Source organism: Ptychodera flava, chromosome 15, assembly GCF_041260155.1.
Source record: "Ptychodera flava strain L36383 chromosome 15, AS_Pfla_20210202, whole genome shotgun sequence".
In the NCBI taxonomy this organism is placed as follows: domain Eukaryota; kingdom Metazoa; phylum Hemichordata; class Enteropneusta; family Ptychoderidae; genus Ptychodera; species Ptychodera flava.
The window spans coordinates 26892168-26911509 of NC_091942.1; the positions used below are offsets into that span (position 1 = coordinate 26892168).

The 19342-nt window shown below is 37.5% G+C and overlaps 1 long non-coding RNA gene across 1 annotated transcript; it reads left to right on the top strand.

Moving 5' to 3' along the window:
* Positions 1-350: 350 nt before the first annotated feature.
* On the top strand, positions 351-15698 carry LOC139151707 (uncharacterized). The gene is made up of 2 exons (XR_011556475.1): positions 351-705; positions 9630-15698. It is a non-coding gene; the product is annotated as an uncharacterized lncRNA (long non-coding RNA).
* The last annotated feature ends 3644 nt before the right edge of the window (positions 15699-19342 follow it).

The window sequence follows — 19342 nt, forward strand, 5'->3', positions numbered from 1 at the left end:
AATATGGGCGAATTAATTTTCCCTTTTATGTCCCACTTTGATACTTTGACTTGTTCATGCTCCTTGTCTAATAGATTAATTTGGAATGAAATATTTGTGTTCACAATGTCATCAAATAATGATATGTATCAAGCTAAAGTATGGTATTTTTCATTGTTCTTTGATAAAACTGCAGTTATTCTTTATCTAACTTATCATCACGGTCGTTCCTTTTTAATTTTCGAAAATCTATTGTACAGTATAATACTTTGGCAGGTTGATCGGCAGTGACCGTGGCCAGCCGGTCATGGTGCCAGGTGATGTTGAAGGCCCAATCAAGAGCGCCACCAGAGTCAGTCTGGAGAATTATCTCAGCCGCTGTGCACTGTTGCGTCTTGCGATCAAGATAGGCAGAGTACATCTTGAGAAGAGCGCGCAGGTTGAAGACGTTGGTAAAGCAGCGAGGTCAGCCGTTTATTAATAAGCGTGCTGCTTGGTACGTGTTCATAGCAAATTTGCGCGATATCGCGCCCGTGGAGCTGTGAAAAGGGTTACAGTAACGTAGTGTATGGTACTCGGACGCGGACTGCAGTGAAGTACACTAGTACAGGTCTTGCTGGGCTTCAAAGCCACGTTTTAACGTTTGCGTTGCCCATCAAGCAGTCAAGAGAGTTTAACAACGAACGTATCGTCGAGAAGCAGTAATTTGTTGTACAGGGAAATCTGGTAAGTCTGGTAAGCACCTATAAACTGGTTTGTGAGGGCTACAGTGCCTGTTTTTATTACCCCGAGGGCCGATATGCCAAAAGTGATGACGTAAAAATCGCTGTACACAAAACAAAGACGCCTTGTATGCGGCACTGGCGAACTAATAATTAACGTCAAAATAAATTAAAGTTCCACTCTTCTAATCACTTTCACAATGTCCGACTGCTTAGTTTTTGTTTCAGGTGAAGCACAGTGGGGCCAGGAAGCACAGGCGCTCCTTAAGGTGGTTGGAAAGGCTATTTTTGCACCAATTCTTTTCTCAGAGTTAATGTCAAGTTTCAAGTGTTAGAATCAAGATATTTAGTTCAAATTTTCAGGATAACTCCCTTAGTTAATATTTTCTCCAACGAATATAATAATTGTATATTTGCAGCCATGATTTTGAAATATGACACCAGTAAATATTAAAATTTAATTTTTCATATTTTTTTTACATATTTGAATTTAATAATAATTGGATAGTATTAATATTACCAAATTAGTTATAAATATGTTGACACTATTTATTGTAAGATTTGTACGGTAGGATTTGTAAATAAAATTTGTTTTTATGATTTTACATGGGTTTATATATCAAAAATTATTTAAACTTCTTTCAAATTTCAAATGTGATTTTTCAAAAGTACTTCAAATACAGGAAAATTGTGCCGTACAAATCTTATCTGTAACCTTGTTAATAGGCTGTAAAAATTCCATGTCCATATCTCATTTCAAAGTTGGATTAAATTGGTATACAATTATGTAGGAAAACTGTTATTCTGTCAAAAATGTTGAAAACAAGCCATATTTGCACCCCTCTTTTGAAGTCATAGAGCAGTTTTTTTGGTAATCTCACTTTGACACCTCTTTGACACTAAAAGAATCTAAAAATGTATTTATAATAGCAGTCACTCACTCTGAATGCCAGCACCGCCTTGTCAAACTTTCCTGAAAAACAGCAAATAATGACTTTCCCTTTTCAAACATTTTATTAAAAGCTAGGGGACCTCTGCCATAGTTAATACACTAAGGACCCCCCAACTTCTTCTTATTTTGTCAGTTTTTCAGAAGTTTTAACAGGCTATAACTCTGCAATGCCTTTGTGCCCAAATGTCTAGTTTTTTTTATTCCACAGAGAATGTTGACTACTTTTGTATTTTAATAGTTTTGTTGAAATTTATTACTGTCCCTCTAGCCTTTCCAACCACCTTAACTAGGTAGTCTGCTAAGTAGATCGATTTTCGGCACAGGATCGATAAATCGAGCCGAAAATCGATCTACTTAGCAGACTACCCAGCTAACGAGCGCCTGTGCCAGGAAGTGGGGTTAGCTGACTAGGAGCGAGCGTAAGTGGGCGAAGTTCTGATAATTTGGTCAGCGAAAATGCTCACTTTCTTGCTGCATTATATCATTGTGCAGGGTTAATTGTCTGTGCTATGGTCAAGTCCTTCCAGTTTTACATCATGCTGAATTGTGAAAGCTTAATGTAATGTTAATTACAAATGAGCTAATGTGAAAATGCTAAATGTCATCATTACTAAGATAACATTGTCTCATCAGTATGTTTCTTCAACTTTGGTTAAATCCTTCCAGTTATATTTCACCAACTGGTGTACGTTGCAAACTCTAATTAACAGATGTAGAAATGCTCGATTACTTTCATTGATGTTATATCATAGTACTAGTATCATGAATGTACATTGTATGTTTTAATCAGGAAATATAGGCTAAATTAGGAAAATTTGCTGAACATGCAAATTAGTTGTAAGGTGATGTAAAAATACTAACCGACTTTCACAGCTGTTCTGTCATAGCATCTTCAATCTACACAAATTTCATCAACTTTGGTTTAGTCAATCAAGATATATATCCCTAATTATATATCCCTAGTTATTTTTAACATATAAAAAAGATAATTTGCTTATGTAAAAATTTCAATTTCACTTTCACATCTGTTATATCATAGTATTTTCAATGTACAAAGCAAGCTTTATAACCATTAGTCAAATCTATCAAGACACTTATTAGAAAAGTTCATTGAATATGAAAATAAGTAATTAGCTGCTTGGATGAAAATTGCTGGACACACTGTCAGAATGGGTCAAATCTGTGAGGAAAATAGTACGTGGCCGTATTGGTCGATTAAGATCACATGTTTGCAGAAGACCCTATTCTGTATTTAAAGATCCTGATGGTGTTTGAATGATATCCATGACAAATATGTTTTCGTCCCTGCTGATAAAGCTGCCAATAACATTGTATTTGTCTGTCAGAAATATTATTTTGAATGTCTTATAGACGAACTTGGTGTAACTAAGACTCCACCAACTCCACTTACAGACAATCAATGTTCAACAAATCTGAAATTTGGCAAACCATAAGTCATTCATGGACAATTTTAATATTACAACAAAGGATGACCATAATAAGTTGCCTAGCTTATACTGGATACCAAAGCTCCACAAAACACCTTACAAAGCTAGGTTTATCGCAGGATCTTCAAAATGTTCAACAACAGAGTTATCGAAGATACTGACTTCTGTTCTTTGTACTGTTAAACGGGGACTTCAATCATACTGTGATGTTGTCTTTTCTCGGAGTGGTATAAATCAAATGTGGATATTAAAAAATTCGAAGGAACTCTTGGAAAATTTGAAATCAAGATCTGTTTCAAAAATAACATCTATTAAAACTTTCGATTTTTCCACATTGTATACCACAATACCACATGATAAATTGAAAGAACGCTTGAAAAACATCATCAACCAAGCATTTTTCTACAAAAACGGTTCACGCCGTTACAAATATGTGGTATTAGGGTATAATTCTACATATTTTGTTAAAAATATTACTAACGCGAAAGTGTTTTCAGTGTTCTCCCCAGAGCTATTATAGAGTGGTGGCCGCCACTCTGCCACTCTATAATTTTTGGTAAACAATAGAAACTCATTACCATAACAGTTGCATTTATTGTTATGCAAATTAGCCGCCACTCTATCAGAAAATCCTGGGGAGATCACTGGGGTTTTATACCGAGAAAGACATTATCAGTATGCTTGATTTCCTCATTGACAACATATTTGTTGAATTTGGAGGACACATTTTCCAACAGTGTATAGGAATTCCCATGGGCACTAACTGTGCTCCCTTACTTGCCGACTTATTTCTGTTTTCATACGAGGCAGAATTTATCCAGAACCTTATCAAGCAGAAAAAGGTCTCTGTAGCTCGTACTTTCAACCTTACATTTAGATACATAGACGATGTTATTTCATTGAATAACTCTGAATTCAGTAAATATCTCGCTATGATTTATCCTCCAGAATTGGAGATTAAAGAAACAACAGAAACGGCCTCTTCTGCTTCATATCTGGACATTTTACTTGAATTTGACTCTAATGGTCACCTTTCTACTAGGCTATATGACAAGAGAGATGATTTCAACTTTAGTATAATTAATTTTCCACACCTCATCAGTAATATTCCACTCTCACCTGCTTATGGGGTATACATTTCCCAGCTTATTCGATATGCAAGAGCATGCAGTTCATATGGTGATTTTGTAGAGAGACATGGCCATCTCTCTTTCAAACTGTTAAATCAAGGTTACACCAGAGCAAGACTTGTCTCTACATTCAAATGCTTTTTTGGCAGGTATCGCAAGCTGGTTGATAAATACGATATCTCTCTTCGACAAATGGTCACTGATGACATCGGTGACATGGGGCCTTAGTTAGTGACCACTACCTATCTGACTTACAGATTGATATATGGCGGGTGCCACATGTGGGGCAGGATGCGCTTACTATTTTCGAAACACCTGACATCACTTCTTGGTCTTTTGGCCAGAGGTCCATATATCTTTTTTTCATGAATTTGACTTTGTTTGTGTACCGTCTATTTACTGTCTGTTCTGTGCTGTTTTGTGTCTATGTTTACAACTATTGTCTTACAAAATTTGACCTAGTGTTATTGGATTATGGATTGGTACATGTATGATTGCGATTATTACTTAGATCAATCAACAGACAGACTTACACAGACATTCATTATGAATGTGTATGGACATGTGAGTTACAAAGCCTGGGAGGGTATTACTCGTGATGTTTTCATACAGGGGTGTGCTGCCTCAGTTGGAAACATCTACTCATGTATATTCCTAAAATATGACCCACTGTATAGGGATTTACTTGACAAATTTTGGGAATTTTCACCTTTATTCTGTTGCATGTGAAGGCTTTCCTAAAGCACATCTATCATTTGTTATCGACCCATGTTTAGGGTTTTTTAGCTCACATTTGTTATACGTATACCAAAGCCAGCCTTCATGGTAAGTTTGCGGATTTTGTATGTATGTATGTAAGTATGTATTCATGTATTCATGTATGTGTGTATGTGTGTGTATGCACGGTGTGTATGTGTGCGTGTGTGCGTGCGTGCGGATGTATCTCTGTCCTCATCAAACTCTATAACCACAGCATTAACGTACTGTCTTAGTATTTGGTGTATTGGTGCTCACAGAGGTGGAGATGTGAATTTATTCAAATGAACATGTTAGTGTCAAAAATATGCAAATGAGGTAAAAAAGGGAAAATCCTGCAAATTGCTTAAACTCTGTAACCACAGGCCAGATTTGGTTGAAACTTGGCATGCAGGTTCTTTAAGGTAACTTTACTTATAGATTTGTTCAAATTGTTGTGAAATTTTGATAGTTGTAATTTTGGAGCAGTTTTTCCCATTTTAGGTCAGAAAATCGTCTTCTCTGAGAGTGCTTGTCCCATTGCTTTGAAGCTTGGTGTGCATGATCCTAGGGCTGGCCTCTGTCAGATTTGTTCAAATTGTGGTGAAATTTTCATATTTGTATTTTTGGGCAATTTTCCCCATTTTTGGTCAAAACATTTTCTGCGAAATTGTTTGTGCGGTCGCTTTGAAACTTAGTATGCATGTTCCCCGGGTAACTTGGTCAAGTATATTCAAATTCTGACAAAACATTCAATATTGTATTTTTGTGACAATTTTTGCTGTTTTTGGTCAAAAAATGCCAAATATTGTCGAATTCTCAGGTCGAATTGCAAAAACTTGAGAATTGCTGCACATTACATATTTGTATTTGGTGTGTTGGTGCATGCTAAACTGTTAATGGGAATTTGTTTAAATGGAGTTATCATTGGTATGCAAGAAAGAATGCTAAATATAGAATAATAGGCAGCAACTTTGTCAGTTACTGTGAGTCAGAATTTTACATGTTGGTGATATTTTTTCAGAAGCACAACCACAGACCCCCATACAAGCCATTAAAAAGTTTTCAGAAATATTGCTGCTTGATGAATTACCAAATATTGTTTAAATTAATTCCATGCAAGAGGACATCTTTACTTTTGTATGACTATGGTAGATTGTGTGACTAATTTTGATATACCAGGCCGTATGGTGTTGTATATGTGTGTGTCCATAACATATACTTTGCCTTGGTATTTGATGGACTATGCATCAAAATGTGTTCAAGTGCACTTGACATTATGATCATTACAAGCTAAGGCCCATAGAAGCTATTAAATATTGTATATACACTCAATCTGGCCTGCAACATCAAACCCAATGTGAGCCAAGTGTCATTGACGCTAGGTTTTGGATGAAAATTCAACCATGATGTTTAGGGATTCATTTCATGAAAAAGTTAGCCATTTGGGCAGCACATACCCGGACACCTCTCTATAGGAGTATTATTTACTGTTTGGAGAGACTGCCAAGTCAGCACTTTGACTGCGCATTACTGAGCAAGGGTCCAGTGATCACGAGTTTGGCGGAAATTCTAAAATGATGCCAGTGCAGTTTGGTATGTGTTTCAGTATAAAATAATGACAGAAATATTGTATTTTTATCAACAATGTCAGTAATTATAAATTTGTTAAAAACGTTTTTTAAATATCTACTCTTTTGTTAAAGGCCAGGGCTGGGTATAAATAGCAAGCTGCCCCTGTTTGAGTTAGTTCATGCAAAGCGTGGCTTGGGTGGCGTCACGCTTGATCGCTCCGTAAAAACCATGCCAAAATGGTCACAGGCGAAGAAACTTAGGCGTCCATGCACATGTACCTAACTATGAATGTCTAGTGATTGAATATATAGATAAATTTTTTTGATTTGAGCATAAATAAAGCTGATTTTGGTCGATGAATGTATTTCTCTTTGTCTTCAACTTGCGTGGCAAGCGGCCACAACAAAGGTCTGCAAGCTGTCAATCAAAAAAGGACGCGATACAGGTGTGAATCGGTAAACGTTTGCGATGTCAACATGTTAGGTACGCACAGCCATGTAATTAGATGGGGCGACCACAGTGCAGAGCCGCATGCACAGGCTCTCTTTAGCTGGGTAGTCTGCTAAATAGATCGATTTTCAGCTCGATCTATCGATCCCGTAGTCGATATGCCCACCTATTAAAACACCCATTTAGGTTGCAGTGCCGGCATGTCGACTACGGGATCGATAGATCGAGCCGAAAAGCGAGCAGACTACCTGTAATGATTGTACAGTTGAAGCCCGCGCCCGGGCCCCCGAGTAATTCGGAACGTTGACAATTCCTATCGCCCGACGCCCGGGACAAGTGAAATTTACGTTTGGGCAAGTCAAAAATAAAATCTGGTCGCCCGCCGGACAAGTTGTTTACACAACTTCTGGTGCAATCAACGCAAACCTAAGTTGCAGTTTGTGCACGTGTCGCCCAATCTGCGTTGTCGTAATTCACACAAATTAAATGTCAATCACTGAATTTTTTTAGATACAATTGTGACGTTTTTCTGAGATTCACTTGCCGACCGTGCAGTACTTCAAAATCATTTATGCGGCCTCGCAAGGTAGACGAACATTGTTAGCAGATAGTTTGTGGAGTGATCGCTGTAAATATGAGTATTTTACGGTAATATTTGCACTAACGCAAACAAGGCATTGTGCATTTTCGCGAGCCAGAGCGTTATTTCTGCTCCGCAGACCTACGCACAAGTCAAGCAAAGCTGTTGCCGTAAAGAGGCGCGTAGTTTACGACGATGGGCATTGTGTAACTCTGAGAAACGACGTTGTGATGATTTATGACGGCGCCACGAGGGCCAGCGTGAGTGGGATCGTCTGAGAACAGAGAATCGACGACTCAATGTGATGATTAGAACGATGTTTCTGACAAAAGATCTAAACATAAGCGTTATGATGAGGAAAAACGCCGTAGATGGTATCTCCCGAAATGGAAAGCACAGTGGCCTTGAAATATGACGGTTCCAAAATGTTCTGTTCATCGTGTCTCCAATACCCCACCATTGCCAAACCACTGGGAAAGGGAAATGCTTTTCTTGACGGATGCGGCATGTTTCGCGTTGAATCGATAAGGTCTCACGAGTAATAGTCAACCGCATTTGGACTGTTTGGTGCATCACAGATGAGATCGTGACGGGGACAATGATTGTGGAAATTTTGTGGGTCCCGCTGAGCCCGATACGGTTTCACTTGCCAACACCCTGATCCCATGCACTCGCAATGCGTAAACCGAATGACGACGACCAGCGACAGAAACTGACCAATCTTTTTACGACGGCATTTATGCTTGCCAAACACGGGAAGCCGATGTATGATATGTACCTTCATGTGTCTTCCCGGCGTTACACAGCCTCTTGTGGTGGGGGACGTATAACGCCGGGAACATACAGACCGTACGCAGGACTACTTCAATGTGAACTTTTGAGAAAAATCCGCGTCAACATCGGCGAAAATTACTAAAATAAGAAAGCCCTGAAAGCCGCTACGGAATTCGCCGCAAGTATTTTGGTCCTGATTATTACAAATGGAGGACAAGTAAAATTTTTGTGAGGATAAGTGAAATTGAAAATCCACTTGTCCGACGGACGAGTGAACTGGAAAAAAAATTGTCAAGCCCTAGTAATAACGTCGTTAGTTGCAGCGGCGTGGTGCTGTACTTTTGTCATTACAGTTGAAGTACACCTGTTATTGCTACAAGCACCGCGGGCTTCACGAAACGTTGTTTCTCAGTGTACTGGTCTCGCCGTTATATTCAGTTACGTATAATCTGTTGTTTGCATGTCAACACATTGGCCTGTTTACAACCTCCTGTGCACACTAATCGTGACCGTAATTTGCAAAGACATAAACATTCGATCCCGCCCGTGAATGTCAAAGGTGAACGGCATTAACTTGATCCCGGGTATCAAGTCCCTGGCCTTTAAGACTAATAATACCTTAACACCTTTTGGCACTGTGGTTCATTCCATGCCTCAGTGTTTTTAGGGGTTGTTGATCATAAAATCCCATGCACTAGAAACGTAATTCTTTAATTTTTAGTGTCAACCCTCCCCCTAACAACAAAACTCCACAATGTGACATTGGTTTCACACTATCTATGGAGAATACCATCCTGTCTTCAATGTACGCGTTGTGCAAAATCAATGCATGAACATAGCCATTTTCAACACTCTATGTTTGCCGCCTCCTTTCTATGAATTTAGAAAAAGCAGCATGGTCTGAATTTTGCTTTACAGTACAGTATCATTTGTTATAGCAGAATCCCTTGTGATTTGACTCATACAAAGCAAATCAGCGTTTGACCCCCTCTCAACCCACCCCACCAGTAAGTAATTACATTTCTAGTGTGTCAGCTTTTATGATTCATGGCCCCATAGATAGGCAAAGTAGACAAAAGCGTAGCACTCACAATGTTCAAGCAGGGACATTAGGATTGATACAGTTCATAAATAATCTTTCAGGATTCTTACTACATGCAGTACAAAATGTAAAGCGTGCTACTCTTACATAATAGTTTTAGAGAAAAAACATTTCTTCCATCTTTCAAACAAAGGGTGACAGAAAAAGCTACCTGAAATATTGTCCATTTGCTTATATTATAGACTTGTCAAGATTGTCATTAACGCAAGAATTTTTCCTCAAGTTCACCAACATGGAAGAGGAAGTATGAGGAACCATGACTGAGATACCACATCTCTGTTACAGGGGACAGTCATCGTTCAAGAGTAAGAAAAGAGCTTTACTCTGAATCACAGCCTTTACACGGAATCATAAGGCACAGAATCAGAAGCCCAGTGTCTGCAAAGAACGTTATATCAGATTTTGCATCGAATTGCTGTCAAAAATATCACTTCAGGATTCGTGTGAATGAAAGGCAATATATCTGCAAAGAGTGTGGAAAGGTTTTCTCCTAAATTGAACTTGAATAGTAGCAGGTCACACATACAATAGTCCATTGTCAGAAAGGTGTATGGTAAGGCTGTTAAATACAGTGAAACTGTCTATGTTCACACCATTACACATACCAAAGAATAGCTATAGTTCTGCAATGTGTGTGGTAAGGGTTTTGCACAGATCTGAAAGCTGTAAGTTAAATGATGGACACAAAAGAATAGCTATAGTTCTGCAATGTGTGTGGTAAGGGTTTTGCATTAAATCCAGATCTGAAAGTTCACATGAGGGTACATACACAAGAAAAGCCCTTTGTCTGCAAAATTTGTTTCACAGGTTTTACCCACAGTGGAAATCTGAATTCTCATATGAGGACACATACAAAAGAAAAGCCATTTGTCTGCAATGTGTGTGCTAAAAGGTTTACACAACTTGGACATCTACAACGTCACATCAGGACACACACACAAGGATGTTCATTTGTCTGCAAACTGTGTGACAAGAGTTTTACGCACAGTGAAGATCTGAAAGTTCACAGGAGGATGCACAGAATTGAAATGCCATTTCTTTGCAAAGTGTGTGGTAAAGGTTTTGCACAACGTGGAAATCTGAAAGTTCACATGAGGGTACACACAAAAGAAAAGCCATTTGTCTGCAAAGTGTGTGGTAAAGGTTTTGCACAACGTGGAAATCTGAAAGTTCACATGAGGGTACACACAAAAGAAAAGCCATTTGTCTGCAAAGTGTGTGGTAAGTGTTCCGCACACAGTCTGAAAGATCACATTAGGAGACACACGAAAGAAATGCCTTTTGTCTGCAATGTGTGTGGTAAGGGTTTTGTACGAAGTGGAGAACTGAAAGGTCACATGAGGGTACACACAAAAGAAAAGCCATTTTTCTGCAAAGTGTGTGATAAGAGATTTACACAAGCTGGAAATCTTCAATGTCACATCAGGACACACACACAAAAGAATTCATTTGTCTGCAATGTGTGTGGTAAAAGGTTTACACAACTTGGACATCTACAACGTCACATCAGGACACACACACAAGGATGTTCATTTGTCTGCAAACTGTGTGACAAGAGCTTTACGCACAGTGAAGATCTGAAAGTTCACAGGAGGATGCACAGAATTGAAATGCAATTTTTTTGCAAAGTGTGTGGTAAAGGTTTTGCACAACGTGGAAATCTGAAAGTTCACATGAGGGTACACACAAAAGAAAAGCCATTTGTCTGCAAAGTGTGTGGTAAGTGTTCGGCACACAGTCTGAAAGTTCACATTCGGAGACACACGAAAGAAACGCCTTTTGTTTGCAAAATATGTGGTAAGGGTTTTGTACGAAGTGGAGATCTGAAAGATCACATGAGGGGACACACAAAAGAAAAGCCATTTGTCTGCAAAGTGTGTGGTAAGTGTTTTGCACGCTGTGGAGACCTGAAAGTTCACATTAGGAGACACACAAAAGAAAAGCCGTTTGTCTGCAAAGTGTGTGGTAAGGGTTTTGTACGAAGTGCAGATCTGAAAGTTCACATGAGGGTACACACAAAAGAAAAGCCATTTGTCTGCAAAGTGTGTGGTAAGTGTTTGGCATACAATGGAGATCTGAAAGCACACATGAGGATACATACAAAAGACAAGCCCTTTATCTGCAAAATTTGCAGCAAGGGTTTTACCCAAAATGGAACTCTGAAAGTTCACATGAGGACACATACAAAAGAAAAGCCATTTGTCTGCAAAATGTGTGATAAGAGGTTTACAACACTTCGAAATGTACAACGTCACATCAAGATATGCAAACAAAAAGGTAATTTGTCTGCAAACTGTGTAACAAGAGCTTTACACACAGTGAAGATCTGAAAGTTCACAGGAGGAATGCACAAATTTGAAAATCCATTTATCTGCAATGTATGTAGTAAAGCTTTTGCACGGAATGAAGATCTAAAAGTTCACATTAGGATATATACAAAAGATGAGCCATATGTCAGCAAAGTGTGTGGCAAAAGTTTTACACACTTTGGAAATTTAAAATGTCATATGAGGACACATACAAAAAAAAAACCCTTTGTTTGCAATGTGTGCGGGAAGAGTTTTACACACTGTGGAAATCTAAAATGTCACACAAGGACAAACACAAAGAAAAAGCCATTTGTTTGCAGTGTGTATGGTGAGGGTTTTGCATAAAATGGAGATCTGAAAGTTCACATGATGATAGATACAAAAGGAAAACAATTTTTCTGCAAATTGTGTCAAAAAGGTTTTACCAACAGTGGAAGTCTGAATGTTCATATGAGGGTACACACAAAAGAAAGGCCATTTGTCTGCAAAGTGTGTGGTAAGGATTTTGTACAAAACAGAGTTCTGAAAGATCACTTATGGACATATACAAAAGAAAAGCTTTATGTGTTCAAAATTTGTGGCAAGGGTTTTACCCAATGTCGAAATCTGAATGTTCATATGCGGATCCACACAAGTGAAAAACTATTCGTCTGCAGTATGTGTGGTAAGGGTTTTGCACAAAATGGAGATCTGAAAGTGCACATGAGGGCATGAGCCCTTTGTCTGCAAAATTTTTAACAAGGGTTTTACCCAAAATGGAAATCAGAATGTTCATATGAGGATACACACAAAAGAAAAGCCATTTTGTCTGCTGAGTGTGTGGTTATAGGTTTACACAAGGTGGAAATCTACAGTGTCACATTAGAACACACTTACAAATGAAGAATGTCCATTTGTCTGCGAACTGTTTTTATTGTAAGAGTTTCACACAAAGTGAATATCTGAATGTTCACATTAGGACAAAAAATCGAAAAGCCCCTTATCTACAATGTGTGTGGAAAGAGTTTTGCACAAAATGGAGATCTGAAAGTTTAAATGAGAGTACATACAAAAGAAACTCCATTTGTCTGCAGTGTGTGTGGTAAGGGTTTTAAACAGAGTGGAAATCGTACTAATGTCACATGGGGTCATGCACAAAGGAAAAAGAAAGTTGTAGCAAGAGTTTTACACAATAATTTTTCGAAAGTACACATGAGGACACATGCATGTGAAAAAGACATTTGTGTGCAATATGTGTGACAAGAGGTTTACACAAAGTTGAAATCTAAATTGTCACATAAGGACACACAAAGAAAAAGCGTTAGTTGTTTGTCTGCAAGGTGTTTAGCAAGGGTTTTAAACACAGTGAAAGCCCCTTGTCTGCTAAATGTGTGGCAGTAGTGTTACACAAAGTGGAAATCTAAAACATTTGTCTGTAATTGGTGTTAGAAGGATTTTACCCAAGAGAAAATCTAAAAGTTCACATGAAGACTTACAAACAAAAAGCCATTTGTCTGCAATGTGTGTGGTTAGAGTTTGCACAAAGTAGACATCTCAGAGTTCACATGAGGGCAAACACAAAAGAAAAGCCATTTGTCTGGAAAGGTTTAAAACTTTTACACACAGTGGAGTTTCAGTTGAAAAGAGGATGGGAACCAACACAAAAGCCTTTTGACTTCAACATGTTGTAGACGTTAAGACAGCCCAGAGCTCTCAAGGTTCACATGAAGACACAGAAGTGTGTGCGTAGTAAGAGTTTCATCAAAGTAGAATTCTGAAATCCATTTGTCTGCAGTTTGTGTGATAAGAGTTTTGCACACACTGGCAGCTTGAAAGCCTACTATGCTATGCAAGGTGGGAGGTACATGAACATTCCACATTAATTAATATACCATCTTTAACTGAAGCAGTGCTCATTAACATATGATTTGCATAAATGAATACTGATCCAGCCGGCACAAAGATGAGCCTACACACAAAAGAAAAGGCATGCATCTGCAAAGTGTGTGGCAAGCTTGGAACTACCAAGTACGACATTACAAATGAAAATATCATCACAAGCCATTTCCTTCAAATTGTAATACAAGTATTTTGCACAAGATGAACACGTGTGAATGTGGACCAAGCAAGACTCTGAGAAATGATAAACCTTTTTCAGTAAATATGTGATAAGATTTTATCAGATGGTTGAATTTTCTGTGACCCCATGAAGATGAAAATCTCATTTTTCTGCAAAGTCATTAGTGAGAAATTCACTCTGAGATAGATTTAACATTAAAGAATGTGAACTACCTGAGATAAAAACAGGTTCAGAATTCAAGGCAAGAAGTGTAAGCTTAATAGTAACAAATGAGATTTTGAAGTTCACTTTGTTATGATGTTTGTTATGATACCATACTGGTATTGTCTGCATACTGTAGGCCAATGTGCACCTTTGAATAAGCTGTTATCCAATTGGGTAGCTGAATCTTACCAATGTAATTAAAACAATACAAATAGACTCCCTAAGTCGCTGTGAATAGTTACAATGGACCAATCAGAGAAACAGCTTATTCAATGCTGCACATTAGCAGCATACCGTTCATGAAATTTGTCTCGGAATTTGTCATAATGGGGATGGTTTCCCTCCGATTGTTATCTGTCACTTGAGCTGAAGATAGCAAGATATCAGTATGATAACAAACATTGGAGTACATACTGGTTACATTTCAGAGTTACATAGATCCATCGTCGAGAATATTTCATTCCAGAGGTAACCTTCTGGTGTTATCAAGATTAATTACCGTAGTTCCTGCAGGCTCCACCCAAGGGACTGTTAAGTTGAGAGGGTGCTGTGGGTTACATTTATGTTTTTACACATATGCATCAGAAAAAAGACCCCCATCTAGGGTCTATGATCATGCAGAACCACCTAATATTTGGATCTATTACTGAGACCACAGACCCTATGATCAATGATCAAACATTCAACATTCGAGGCAGGTCCATTCAAATTTAACTATTGCATGAAATGATCAGTTCTTTCATGATATTGGTGCCAGGCAGCCATTCTTTCACATATGGGTATTATCACTAATGCGATCACCACTAAGACAACCTCAACAAATTTCTTTTATTGTTAGTTGTTTCAAGAGTCAAGTCAACATGCTCATGTCAACTTTACCTTCAGATGGCCAGTGTTGATATTCAGATGAGTTAGAACAAATTAAGCAAAAGTTCACTTCAGTTCAAATACCTTCACAGTTACAAAGGGGACTGTTACATCGAGTATGTCTTCCTTATTCACAAAATTATATGATTGCCATGGATGTTCACAGTTGTACATTGTTTATGAAAAAACATCAGCATTGATTATTAAAGTGTTTGTATCACTCTGTTTAAGCCAAAGCTCGGTGTACTGTAATGTTAGTCTATAGTATAAGATTTTTTTTATTATAAAAAGAGTGATTCCTCAGCTAATAACGGTATGCTTACCTGTAGAGTACCTGTAAACCTTGATTAATAATGAACTTTATGATTGAATTGTTTTGATATCTTCAAGAATGTAGTCTGATAGTAATTTTCTCACCGATCGTTTTTAGGTAGAATGCACCTCGTGGACAAATATTCGGACTCAAACTTATTACCATTCTTTTCTGATCTATCACATTAGTACTCATTTTAATGCTCCCTGAGTAAGAAAACGTTTTTACATCTTCGTTTAATATTTGACTGACCATGCTTAGAGTTTTTATTTTGATTACCTGATGTGTTATTGTGTTTCTTTGTTTTAGTACAAAAATGTAGACCTTTTCATGATTAGATGCACTGAAGTGTGTACACACAGGTCATAAAGTGCACTTCAAATAACGCCTTGTATTTTTAGAATACCTTGAGGCTTTTTCCTCTCTATAGGCACTGCATTGCTTAGTTTTGTTGGCTTGTGTAGAATATTAAAGACGTTCACTTTTCATGAGCCAACAACTGTGTTGTACTTGATGTTTGAGAGAGAGAGAGAGAGAGAGAGAGAGAGAGAGAGAGAGAGGATATGTGTGACTGACTTCATTATTCAGGGTAAGATATGTCGACAGTCCACGTTTCAGATAACAATTACAAGCTGACAGTCTTGAAATGTGTAAATTTTTCACAACCTTGTTGCTTCTTGATAGTACTGAAAGTATGATATGTCTTGGCTTCTAAACACAAAATAGTCCCTAACAGTCCCCACTGCACCATGCTTAGGCAATGCATTCGGAAAAAAAATCATCCCTGGTGGTTTCCTGCATTTTTACAAAAACAAAAAAACATTCAAACCATTTTCAAAAATGCAATATTTTGATTTACTAAGTGATATAATTCTAAGGGTCCTTCACATGGTCTTTAAACAAAGAGGGAAACCTTGCCACTTCCGCCGAAAGCATAATTGACCAGAATGACAAAACACAAATCATCATACATTTGTATTGCAAGCAGGCATCTAAATGGAACCATCCTCATGAACTTGCGTACCAGAGTTCATGACAAGCAGGTTAATTTTCCCATAAAATTAATTTACAAACCAGATGTGAACTGAATGTGCTCACGTGTTTTACAACAGGTTTATTAATAGTAGTACGCTTCACAGAACAACCAGATATCTGAGATACCATTATATGTAGCAGGTTTCATCAACTTTCGCACAGTACTCTCGGAGTTTAATCTCTAATTACAAAACTTCATTTAATATGCAAATGAGCTGTTTATTTATTCGACACTGCTCAATACTTCATGGGACAATTAGATATCCATCAGATCAACATTTGTAGCACGTTTCATTAAAGTTAGTGCTGTAATTTTAGAGTAATATCACTAATTACAGAGTTCATTGAATATGCAAATGAGCTGTTACTTAACTTGACACTGCTCAATGCTTCATGGGACAATTAGATATCCATTAGATCAACATTTGTAGCACGTTTCATTAAATTTAATGCTGTAATTTTAGAGTAATATCACTAATTACAAAGTTCATTAAATATGCAAATGAGCTCTTAATTAACTTGACACTGTTGAATGTTTCATAGAACAATTAAATATTTATCAGATCAATATCTGTAGCAGGTTTCACTAAATTTGATGCCATAAATTCAGAGTTATAAACTAATAAATTCAGAGTTATAAACCTAATTACAAAGTTTATTAAATATGCATATGATCAGAACCCTTAATTAACTTCAGACTACGAAATGCTTTACAACACAGTCAGATATCTGTCGGAACAGTACACGCAGCAGTTTTCATCACATTTGATGCGGTTATTTTGGAGTTATACGACTTATTATAAAACTTCATACAACAAGCAAATGAGCTGTTTATTAACTTGACACTGCTCAATGCTTCTCAGTACAATGAGATATTCATCAGATCAACATCGGTAGCAAGTTTCATCAAATTTAATGCTCTAATTTTGAAGTAATATCACTAATTACCAAGTTAATTAAATATGCAAATGAACCCTTAATTAACTCCACACAACTAAATCCTTTACACCACAATTAGATATCTGTCGGATCAGTATCTGCAGCAGATTTCATCACATTTGGTGCAGTTGTTTCGGAGTTATATGACTAATTAAAAAACTTCATAAAATATGCAAATGAGCTATTTGTTAACTTGACACTGCCAAATGCTTCTCAGTACAATTAGATATTTATCAGATCAATATCTGTACCAGATTTCACTGACTTGGGTGCTGTAATTTTAGAGTTATATACCTAATTACAAAGTTCATTAAATATGCAAATGAACCCTTAATTAACTTCACACTACTAAATGCCTTACACCATAGTTAGATATCAGTCTGATTGATCCGTATCTGCAACAGATTTCATCACATTTGGTGCAGTTATATTGGAGTTATATGACTAATTACAAAACTTCATAAAATATGCAAATGAGCTATTTATTAACTTGACACTGCCCAATGCTTCTAAGTATAATTAGATATATATCAGATCAATATTTGTTGCACGTATCATCAAGTTTGGTGCAGGAATTTCAGAGTTATGTCACTAATAACAAAAGTTCATTAAATATGCAAATGGCAGATAATTGACATGACACTCACAGTATCATCATAATGTTCTGAGATTGTCATATGTGAAAAGTTTCATGAAATTTTGTGCAGTATTTCTTGATCTATTTCTCACATTCCTGGCCGCTGGGAGTGCGGGATCGACAGTGTGGGAAAAATCGATCCCACACTCTCAAAAACCGTCCCACACTCTGCAGTAAATATTACACGAGCTCTGATTGGATGATAAACAGTCTGTTTTGTTCCACGCGCAAAATGTTATCCAATGGCACGACGAGTAACACACGGACTAGAACTACAAAGTAAGCAGGTCAAAGTACAGTGGCAGACGACAGAGTTGTCACGCGATTTTTGATAATATTGTACGTGTCCAATATGAATTTAACGCATTTTGAAGTCATGTGAGAAACGAATCTCACACACCAAGGACCTGGTATCAGATTTCTCACACTCGTTGGGGATATTTTGTCTCACACTCCCCTGCGGCTCATGTGAGACAAAATATCCCCACTCGTGTGAGAAATCTGATCCAGGTCCTTGGGGGTGTGAGATTCTATTAGTCTACACGTCATTACCGTCTGCATAGGGAAACCATTGGACGAAAAAATGATATTGCATAGATTCATCAATACGCAAGCCACACAAACCAAAATCTAATCAGTTCTTGCAAGTAGCATATGGTACCTGTGTACCAAATGACCTGAATGTGTTCAGGCGTTTTTGAGTTATCGTGTAAACACACACACACATTACACATTCACACACGGACAGACAGACACACATCACTATGACATTAGCCCATGTGTGTGAACACGTGAGCTAAAAACAGCACAAAATACGAAACGGCGATATCACTATGTATTCTACACAAGAAAATGAAAAATCTACATAAAATTTACCTGATATCCTTGAATACCAATGTCCAAGGTTTCATACCATTCTTGAACATGTTTAACTCATTTGCTTGGTTTGTGGACTCATGTTCTTTATAACAAAGTACCCAAACTATATCCCATAATAATCTCGATTTGATAGATGCTGCGGTTCTTTAGATTCGAAATAGACTAACATAGATGAATACAAATGACACGTGACAGAGAACCACTGCACTGCGACAGCTCCTATGCTATAAGTATATATGGCAAATTCAGAGAGAACGCGCAAACTGACTTAATTTTACATTCTTCATTCGACCACAAAAGGAGAAAATAGCGTCAACGACACTGTGCTCACATTCGATTGCATATGGCAAGCCAGAGTGAGTGTACATACACGACATTTTATAGCTTCTATGGACCTTTAGCTTGTGATAATTTTACTAGTCAAGAGAATTTGAACAAACTTGATGCGCTGTCTATTGAAGTACGAACTGGTTCGCAACGGTTGCAACCGTCGATCACAAATACTTACACAATACCATGTAACTGAATATATCATAATTAGTGATACTATCTGCCATATCAAACCTTACAATATAATCTTGTATTGCATAGAATTAATGTAGACAATATTTGGTCTCTCTAAGGCGTACGGTTGCACAATTTGAGACTATTAA